Source organism: Primulina eburnea, chromosome 7 (assembly GCF_022965805.1).
Source record: "Primulina eburnea isolate SZY01 chromosome 7, ASM2296580v1, whole genome shotgun sequence".
NCBI lineage: Eukaryota > Viridiplantae > Streptophyta > Magnoliopsida > Lamiales > Gesneriaceae > Primulina > Primulina eburnea.
In genome coordinates, this window is record NC_133107.1 from 27595800 (window position 1) to 27606374 (window position 10575).

The 10575-nt window shown below is 35.6% G+C and overlaps 1 non-coding gene across 1 annotated transcript; it reads right to left on the reverse strand.

Moving 5' to 3' along the window:
- Positions 1-1669: 1669 nt before the first annotated feature.
- Positions 1670-1780, reverse strand: LOC140837562 (small nucleolar RNA R71). Its single transcript, XR_012119390.1, has one exon. It is a non-coding gene; the product is annotated as a small nucleolar RNA R71 (small nucleolar RNA).
- Between the last annotated feature and the right edge of the window lie 8795 nt (positions 1781-10575).

Below are 10575 nucleotides of genomic sequence, written 5' to 3' on the forward strand. Positions count from 1 at the left end.
GAGGCCTTGTGCTAGCTTGAGGATCATTCTATCTCATTGTAAAATATAGTGTGAGTGTATATCAAAGTTCTAAGTTCCAATATATTTTCTTTCATGTTCTCAACTATGAGTGATATTTTAGTGTTGATCAAAAGTAAACTTATGGCAAGCTAAATCTATTATGTCAAGGTGAAGAGGATGCATTCTTGGTGAAGTAAGATTGTTTATATTTTGTATATTCTTTTTTTATTTCTTTTCATTTAGCTAACGTATTTTTATTGTAGGTATAAAAATGAATTATTTGTTGTTATCAATTTACATCAAATGCTTGATACCATTAAAACGGTTATCTTGATTTGTTGTTTAATTTTGATACAATAAATATTTCATCACTTATTATTATATATATAGATATATAAATATTTATATAATAATATCATAATATTTCATTTAGACGATAGCGTGGCTCTGCCGGTTGTTTTAAATGAAATATTATGATTTAATACTAACATCTAACAATCTAACATTTACTTTATCGCAACTAACTTTTATTTTTCGCAACTAACTTTTATTTTTCGCATCTAACTTTTACTTTCTCGCAACTAACTTTTACTTTTCCGCAACTAACATTTACTTTACTGCAATTAACTTATTAAATCAATATATTTCATTTAGGCAATAGCGTGGCTCTGCCGGTTGTTCTAAATGAAATATAATGATTTAATCTAACATTTACTTTGTGCAATTATTTATATAGTTATAATTATAATCATAGGTACCATATATAAAATATCGGTTAATTCGGTATTTTCTATAGTGGGAAATATTTTATATTATGTATGTGTTTAATTTTCTTGGAACCATTATTTATGGTGGTTTTTTTTTGTTTTACTTTTAGTTAAACAATATTATATAAACCAAGAATAAATCCTCAAGCCTTGACAAAATTTATAATTTGTAAACTTCATTATTGCATTTGGTAATCTATAAATTAATAAATTTAAACTCAAAATAACCTCTCTGTGGATCGATCTCGTACTTACGAAATATATTACTTGCAGACAACTTACACTTGGGTCAATTATTATTTAAGTAGTAGCAAGTTTTTTGGCGCCGTTGCCGGGAGGTATAAATTAAGTTTATATTTGTTAAATATGTTTTATTTATAAGTATTGTGTTGTTTTTTTTTTTGTATGGGTATTTGGAGTCGAAAAAAAAGTGGTAGACTTATTCGAGTTTCTGAAAATAATTTAAACATGGATGATGATAATTCAAATAATCAAGATAATGATAATAATAATAATAATAATAACAACAACAATAATAATAATCAAGAACATGATCAATTAAGAACACTTAGGCACCATATGAACCCTATTAGAACTAGTGCCCCATCTTGTTTAGTTTTTCCTCCGGATGCATCTAATTTCAACTTTAAACCTCAACTTTTACCAAATTTTAATGGCTTAGATTCTGAAAATCCATATTTTCATTTAAGAGAATTTGAGGAAGTTTGTAACACTTATAATGATCAAAATTGTAGCATGGATATAGTTCGATTAAAGCTTTTCCCTTTTTCTTTAAAAGATAAAAGTAAAACATGGCTACAAAATTTAAGATCAAATTCAATAAGATCATGGGAAGAAATGCAACAACAATTTCTCAAAAAGTTTTTCCCTTCCCATAGAACAAACTCTTTTAAAAGACAAATTACAACTTTTTCTCAAAAACAAGGAGAAACGTTTTATCAATGTTGGGATAGATATAAAAAATTACTTAATACATGCCCACATCATGGTTTTGAAACATGGAGAATAGTTTCTCACTTTTATGAAGGTCTAATACCTAAAGATATGCAAATGATAGAATTCATGTGTAATGGAACTTTTGAAGATAAAAACCCAAATGAAGCTATGGAATATCTGGATTCATTAGCAGAAAATGCTCAAAATTGGGATAATATAGGCACAATAGAACCACCAACAACTAAAAACAATAATTCAACAAATGGGGGTGGTATCTATAATCTTAAAGATGATATAGATATTCAAGCTAAACTTGCATCTTTAACAAGAAAAATTGAGTCATTAGAAACGAAAAAGAGTGGTCAACTAAAAAATATTCAAGAAATTGTTTGTCATATAAGTGATACACATGATCATGCTACAAAAGATTGTCCAACATTACCTTCATTTAAAGAATGTCTCCATGAACAAGCAAATTATGTTAACAATTACAAAAAACCAATACTAGATCCTTTTTCACCATCATATAATCCTGGATGGAAAAATCATCCTAATTTTAGTTGGAGGAATGATAATAATGCACAACCGTCACAACAATATTTTCAAAATAACCAAAATCATCAAGGTTATATTCCTTATGTTACACCTCCAAGAAAAAACTTTGAAGATGTAATTCATGCATTTATCCAAAAGCAAGAGTCTATCAATATTCAAAACAGTCAATCTATGAGTGATTTGAAAGAAACTCTTGCAAAATTTGCATCTGCACTTAATATTCATGAAAAAGGAAAATTTCCATCTCAACCTCAACCTAATCCTAAAAATCAAAATCAAGAATTAAAAAATGAAAAAATTGATCAAATAAAATATGTTTGTTAGGATCGAGAAAGAGTTAAGAGGGGGGGGGGGGGGGTGAATGAACTCTTTCACATTTTCTTTTGTAAAATATATTTTTCAACCGTTTTTAGGCGGTTCGAAATACTTCTCTCTCAAACGGTCGAAAGAGGTGAACCACAGAAATGTGCGGAAGATGGTTCACTTCCTTTTGACAGATATTTCTCAAATATTTAGTAATCTAAACAACAAGAATATCAATAACAGATTGCATAAGATAAACGACACAGTATTTTATGGATGTTCGGAGATTAAATACTCCTACGTCACCCCTTCTTCCTTGATAGGAAGGAATCCACTAAAAGACTTTGACTTTACAAATCGTTTGTAACAGCCCAATCCAATCAGGACTTATCCCATTGCCTGTTTTGGAACTCCTAGTGATCACTTTACACTTCTGGATGTTTACGAACCCTCAGTTCACCAGACTTCCAAACTTTAATCAAGTAACCATAGGTTATTGATAAAACAGTAGTTTGTTTTGGTAGCACGAAAGGATCCTTGAGAGATCAAATATGTGACTGTAAAGCTGCGTGCAAATGAGCGATAATGAAGATGTAAACTGTGAATGCGCTCTAAGATTTTTGTGAAGGCAAGCTGAAAGACTTCTTTCAATCAGTGTTAGAGTTGTGTAGCTTGCTTGTCTAGCTTTCATTTCTTTCCAGATAATATAACCGAGTGATGTAACGGTCAGAAAGTACATTTACCGTAAACCTGAGCTCCTGAATCAGATGAGTCATTTTCTCATTTATGAGCAATAAATACTTGTATTTAAACTTCCTTTTGCTTATCATAAATTTGAAGCTCTTTTCTTGAGGTTTACTCCTTTGAGCGACTGTACATGCAGCAGTAGGATATGAAAACTGTCTCTGAATGTCTTTTCTAGGAAAGAGTTATTAATGCATATCTTCCTTGGAATTGATGTGAGATCGTTGACTTTCGAGAATTTGAATTGCATTCAACCGGTCAGGGAATGTTGGAAAGCAATAAGTAGATCTCTTAAATGAAACGACTGAACCATAAGGAATAGACGGTTGAAAACTAGCGGTTGAGAATTTCTAACCGCGGTTGATTTCTAATTTATCATATACCAAAATTCCTGAAATTTCATTTCTTAACAATTTCCCCCTTTTTGGTGATGATAAGACTGAGCTGAAATTCTATTAGCCAAATCAGAGACAATCTTGCTATTTCTTGGATTCTGAATTTTTGGCTTCCTTTGTTTTAAGAGCGGCCAATTCCTTTTGAATACGCTTTTCTTGCTTTCTCTTTTCTTGCTCTTTTTCCCCCTTTTTGACATCACCATTTACCAGAAAGTCCATGATTTCTGTTAGCTGAGCTCCTTGAGCATCCATCCTTTGTTCAATACGAGTGATTTGAGAGGAAAGACCAAGACACATATTGACACTTATCGTATGATTGTTGGAAGCCTTTGAATTGAGAACATCAAAATTCTTAGCTATACTGCTTTTGATAGACCGTAGATCCTCTTTTAGATCCAAATTTTTGTGGTTAAGAGCGAGGATAGACTGATCCATATTGCCAAGTCGACTGAGCAGATCCTGACAAAAGTTTGCTTCGACAACTACTTCGTCCGCAGGGACGAACAATTCTTGGACTTCAGCTGCTTTGGGATCACCGAGAAGTTTGCCTTTGAAAACGATTAATTTAGATGATGTGGCTTTGGCAGAATATGGCGATGGGTTAATAGCAGTGGGGTCATCTGCGATACTTTCAATAAATTTATCAATGTCGTCATTTGATACAGAAGATGCTGCTCTAATGATCTTGGATTCTTCTGAGTTGTCAATTCGGTCAGCAGCAGATAAAGGTTGTGAGGAGATGGTTATCTCAGCTGGCGGAATGTCTGTCAAAGAAGCTGAGGGCTGCGTGTGAAGTTCCATGGAAGCAACAACCGGGAGAGGATCTATCGAAGATACAATAGAGTCCTGATATGGTTGAACAGCGTCAAAGTCAGAGAGAAATCGTTCTGCTTCATCGACTGAAAGAACCGAAGCTCTGACTGACTCAATGACAGGCTGAGAAGCAAGGATGCCAGCATCGGAATGTGGGGACGAAGCGACTGGGACAATTTCTGGACCGCATTGTTGGATGGGAAAGACAGAATCTTTGTTCAGAGGTGGGTCAGACGGTGTATGAACCGTGTCTTGAGTAGTTGATTGAATCGGTTCAACGATAACCGTAGGTAGTGCAGATTTATCATGTGGAGTAGATAAAACATCTGGACAAGTGGGAGATGCTACCTGTTGATCTGACGGTTGAGTTTCCGGAACGAGTTTTAGCTCCAGTTGAGCTGCGGTCGGAATGCCCTGTGTAGAAAATTTAGAACTAGTGCAAGGGTGTGACGAGGAAGCCTTCGGAGAAGCCTTTGTGGGAACTGTTTCTGTGCTAAAATCATCATGAATGTCCATCAAAGAATCAAATTTATTCTGTGCGGCACTGTCTGGAAGATGGAGGGAGTTTCGCATGAAAGCGATTGATGTAGCAAGAGACAGAGCATCCATTTCAAGTTGAGAAATTACTGCAGAGTCATCTTGAGCGGTAGGACTATTCGGATCAAAATTTTTCCTCTTTAACTGGATGATGATTCTGAGAGTGCTCTCTTTCATTTGAATTTTTATGAAATCACGTCTTTGAAGAGCGGTTGGAATGTCTGTTGTTTCTGCCCATTCCAAAATAGACCGTTCAAGCTTGGCTGCAGTCTGTATCTTCCCGGTTTCGAGGAGTGAATCAAAAGAGATAGAAGTGCGATATTTTACCCATTTATCAAACTTCTTAATTTGGGACTCAACAGCTTCACAAACACGCTGACTTCTGAGAACGATTGCCGTATGAACTGCATGGTTTTGCGGAGGGTTTGTACTCATAACCTGTTTGCCTTTGTCTGATGACAGAATGATCGGAACTCCTGAATAAGATGATTGGATGTCCTTTTCTGTAATTTGAATACTTTTCAACTTTGAAATCGAGGCTGATGGGATAGGTGCAGGAATAAGTGGTGCAGAGATATGCTTGATTAACTTAATCTTTGTTACTTTGGCAGGAGCGGTCCGTTTCTTTTTGAACACCTGAGAGACCGGAATATCATCCTTAGTTTCCTCGTCAGAACTGGCCCATGAAATAAGTCTTTCCCCTAAAAATTGGCATGAGCCGCTTGTGCTTTTTCGATCAATTTTGCATCCTGCATAATCTGCATCTGAATAACCTACAAGGTTAAAGCTTGAATCTTTGGGATACCAAAGACCTACATTTGATGTTCCTTTCAAATATTTGAGTATGCGTTTAGAAGCAATAAAATGAGATTGCATAGGATTAGCTTGAAACCGTGCACATAAGCATACAGCAAACATAATGTCCGGTCGACTTGCCGTTAGATACAGTAGAGATCCAATCAGTCCCCTATACATTTTTGTATCCACCGAAATTCCCCCTTCGTCTTTATCCAATTTGATTGATGAACTCATTGGAGTGCCAGCCGGAGAGCAATTTTCCATTCCAAATTTCTTTAACATATCTCGAGTATATTTGGCTTGATTAATGAAGATGCCATTTTCAGACTGCTTGACTTGCAGTCCTAAGAAATAATTTAATTCGCCCATCATACTCATTTCAAATTGTTCCTGCATCATCTTTGAAAATCTTTCACAGAGCTTAGTATTAGTTGACCCAAAAATAATATCATCTACATATATTTGAACAAACAGTAAATGATCATTTTTGGAGAATGTAAATAAGGTCTTATCGATTGTACCAATAGAAAATCCATGATCAAGCAGAAATTTGGTTAGTGTATCATACCATGCTCTTGGGGCTTGTTTCAGTCCGTATAGCGCTTTATCCAATTTGTAAACATAGTCAGGAAATATATGATTAACAAAACCGGGTGGTTGTTCTACATAAACTTCCTCATTTAGCATACCATTTAGAAAGGCAGATTTAACATCCATTTGATATACTTTGAAGTTTTTAAAAGCTGCAAATGCTAGAAATATTCTAATGGCTTCTAATCGAGCAACTGGGGCAGAAGATTCATCAAATTCTATTCCTTCCTCCTGTCTATATCCTTGAGCCACTAGACGAGCCTTATTTCTTATGATTAAACCACTTTCATTCATTTTGTTTCTATAAACCCATCTAGTTCCTATTATATTAGCATCATTAGGTCGAGATACTAAGTGCCATACTCTGTTTCTTTCAAACTGATTAAGTTCTTCTTGCATGGCTTCTATCCAGTTTGTATCTAGGAGAGCATCATCAATTTTCTTGGGTTCAATTTGAGAAACGAAAGCAGCTTGCAAAAATTCACCTATCATTTGATTTCTAGTTCTAAGGGGAGCGGTAGGGTTACTAATGACCAGTTCGAGTGGATGATCCTTTTTCCACCGGAGACATGGTCCATATTGATCTTCCTCGGTTGGTGGAATGATGTCATTTTCTCGTTCTGTTGCCTCTTCTGCCAGTGGTGTAATCTGTGGTTGATGGTTGTTCTCTTGATCATTTGTTTGTTGACAATTTTCTTGACCGGTTGGATTCTCTTTGAAGATTGTTTCACCTGTTCTTCGTAAGTCTATTTCATCTTCATCATTGCTAGCTTCAAGGTTAGCATCTTCAAAATTATTTATTAGATCATGCATGTTGCTATTGCTATTGTCATGACATATGGATGATTCATCGAATACAACATGTATGGATTCTTCGACAGTGAGAGATTTTTGATTATATACTCTATATGCTTTACTTACTGCTGAGTATCCCAGAAAGATGCCATTTTCAGCCTTTACATCAAATGCAGTGAGATGTATTTTTCCATTTATGTGAATAAAGCACTTACAGCCAAAGATGCGAAAATACCCCACTTCTGGCACTTTGCCGGTCCATATTTCATATGGAGTCTTTTCATGATTTTTATTAATCATAGATCGATTCTGAGTAAAACATGCTGTGTTAATGGCTTCAGCCCAAAATTTTTGCGAGATACCGGATTCAGCCAGCATGGTTCTAGCTGCTTCTTTCAATGTGCGGTTTCTTCTTTCTGCTACTCCATTTTGTTGGGGCGATCTTGCAGCTGATAGCTCATGTTTAATCCCATGATCTTCAAGATAGGATGATAGATATTTGTTCAGAAATTCAGTTCCTTTATCACTTCTGATTCTGTTAATGTTTTCCCTCTTTTCATTGTGAAGTCTCTTAAGCAGCTTGATTAGATGATCAGCAGTTTGATCTTTGGAGCCAAGAAATATTACCCATGTAAATCTAGAATAATCATCAATGACAACGAGAGTGTATTTCTTTTCCCCTAAGCTCATTACCGGGATTGGTCCAAATAGATCCATGTGAAGAAGATCTAGACATTTATTTGAAGAATGTCTACCTTTGCTTTTAAAAGTTGATCGAACCTGTTTTCCAAGCTGACAAGCATTGCATACTTTATCTTTGGCAAAATCAACGTTAGGCAGTCCAGATACTAACTTAAGCTTACTAATAGTAGAGATGGATTTGAAATTTAGATGATTTAGTCGTTTATGCCATAGCCAATTTTTATTTCCATTTAAAGCAACGAAACAAGTAGATGCATTTAAATTTTGATCATTCCATTCTACCCTATAAGTATTTTGACTTCGATAACCAGTCAACACTGTGTAACCTGCAGTGGTTTTAACCATGCATTTTTCTTTATGAAATTCAACCGTGTACCCATTGTCGCAAAGTTGACTTATACTGATCAGATTGTAGCATAAGTTTTCTACTAACAGAACATCTTTGATGATAATTTTGCCATGAGTAATCTTACCCTTACCCATAGCTTTACCTTTAGAGTTGTCACCGAAAGTGATTGTTGGTCCTTTGAGATCTACAATTTCTGATAAGATATCTTTATTTCCAGTCATATGTCTTTAGCATCCACTGTCTAGGAACCATGATGACTTTTCTATGTTCTTCTTCTTTAGTTCCTGACAATGAAAGATTGGTACCCCTTTTATTTGGGTCCAGGGTTAATTAGACCCTTAGGAATCCACACTTGAATTATCCTTGCGGATTTTTTGTGATATGTTCCAGGGTAATCATGATCAAAAGTGGACTCTGGTGAATGCAGTACATGTTTTTTGGGCCTTTGATTATCATCATTCAATCTATACCTCTTTTGAACTGGTCGGCAATTGTAGTAATTGTAAGGTCTGATTTTTAAGTAATGTCTGGTTGACCCTTCGTATCCAGTTGGATTTGGCCTGAGTTTGTGCCAAAATTGTTTGGATTCATAACCCAAACCACATCGCCTCCCGTTGTTCTTAAGATTTATGTTTTGAATGCCTTGAACCGTAGGCTCATCATGTTCATATACCGAGCTAGATCTGACAAATTTAATTGATCTTAAACTGTCTTTTTCTAGCAACGGTTGAGTTGAAGCTTCTGAGGTATTACAATCATTTATGCAGTAACCGAGCCCAGTTCTATCCCCGGCTGGTTTCTGCATTTCATGTATCTTATCAAGAGAAGCAGAGGACTTGTTCCACATGTTGATGGTGCTTAATAAACGTTTGTTTTCTTTTAAAGTAGCATGGAACAGTTTTCGTAAATCATCATTCTCAGCTGCTATCAGACTTAGCTTGACTTTTAAACTTTCAACCTCTTTGTGCTGCGAACAGCTGGAGAGAGTTAGTTTGTTTTTCAAGTCTTTCTTTTCTGTATCAGCTTCATTGAATTTCATATATAGTCCTTTGAACTCATTCACCATCTCGTTAAGTGCTGTAACAAGATCTTCACGTGTAAATTATTCAGAATTAAAATCAAATACCATTTCATCAGTTGCTTCTTGATCTTCCTTGGCCATAAGACATTCGACTCTTTCGTCTTCACTTTCACTCGAAGATTCTTCAGAAGAAGACTTTTCTGATTCTGTTTCAGCCCATTTGCCTTTGTCTTCTTCTGCAACCAAAACTTTCTGACTCCTTTTCTTGAAGAACTTCTTGTCGTTTTTGAATCGTCTTCTATTTTCCGGCTTCTTTTCATCCTTCTTTGGCTTATTGCATTCTGCAATAAAATGTCCCTTCTTTCCACAGTTAAAACACCCTTGACCATCCTCAGTATGGTCTTTTTTGAAGTAAGGTTTATTCATTTGAGATTGATTTTTGCGCATAAATTTACCAAATTTTTTAACGAACAAAGACATGGCTTCATTGCTTAGTTGCTCAGCCGATTTCTTACTTGTGGACTCTTCGACCGGAAGAGTCACTGTAGCTGCTGCCAAGGCTTTTGTTTGTTGGGTTGTGGACGGCTCTTCTTCAGTTCGTATTCCTAGCTCAAATTCATATGCCTTGAGATCAGCAAATAAATCATGTAGTTCCAGTTTGTTTAGATCTTTGGATTCGCGCATAGCTATTGTTTTCACATCCCACTCTCTGGGAAGAGCTCTCATGACCTTTAAAGCAATTTCTCTGTTGGAGTATTCTTTTCCAAGTGAGGTAAGTTCGATGATAATGCTGCTGAATCGCTCATCAAATTCTGCAAGAGTTTCTCCTGGCTTCATTTTTGCATTGTCAAATTTTTGAATAGCCACTGTCAGTTTGTTCTCTTTGGTCTGATCATTTCCTTCGCACAGTTGAGTGAGTTTTTCCCATATTTCTTTTGCAGTAGTGCAGGTCTTGATTTTGGCGAACATGTTCTTATCAAGAGTTTTATAGAGAATGTCTTTTGCTACGTTGTCTAAGTTTGCTTTCTTTTTATCTTCAGCGGTCCATTCAGATCTGTGCTTCTCCATCATTTGAGGAGCACCTTCAGTTATCCCAACAGCCGTGTTTGCTTTCATTATCTTCATTGGTCCATCAGTAATTACAAACCACATATCGTCATCCTGAGCTGCCAGATGTGCCTGCATACGAATTTTCTAATCGTCATAATCTTCTTTGGAAAACATAGGGATTTTGTTGAAAGAAGCCAT